Genomic DNA, 272 nt, shown 5'->3' with positions numbered 1-272 from the left:
TTTTAAACTTTATAATTGATTCAATACAATTTAAAAAAAAAATAAAATTAAGGACGGGTAATAGATATATAATTATTTAATAATAATTATTTAAACACACAATATTCACTTGGATTTTACACTGTTTTAAACATATGTTTTATTGGTTTTAAACATTGAACAAAACGGTTTAAAACATATATGTTTAAAACAAGGTGGTTTAAAGCACAATGTTTAAAACAACTTTAACCATGGTTACTTCTAAGCCAAATAGCAAAGGTACCTCAAAATCC

General features: G+C 22.8%; 1 protein-coding gene across 3 annotated transcripts in view; it reads left to right on the top strand.

Moving 5' to 3' along the window:
* The window catches only part of LOC100162105 (pyruvate carboxylase, mitochondrial), a 41816-nt gene that overhangs the window by 22064 nt on the left and 19480 nt on the right, over positions 1-272 (top strand). The gene's annotated exons all lie outside the window — the stretch shown is intronic.

Source organism: Acyrthosiphon pisum, chromosome A1, assembly GCF_005508785.2.
Source record: "Acyrthosiphon pisum isolate AL4f chromosome A1, pea_aphid_22Mar2018_4r6ur, whole genome shotgun sequence".
NCBI lineage: Eukaryota > Metazoa > Arthropoda > Insecta > Hemiptera > Aphididae > Acyrthosiphon > Acyrthosiphon pisum.
The sequence above is the reverse complement of the archived record's forward strand: the minus strand, read 5'-3'. Positions and strand labels throughout refer to the sequence as shown.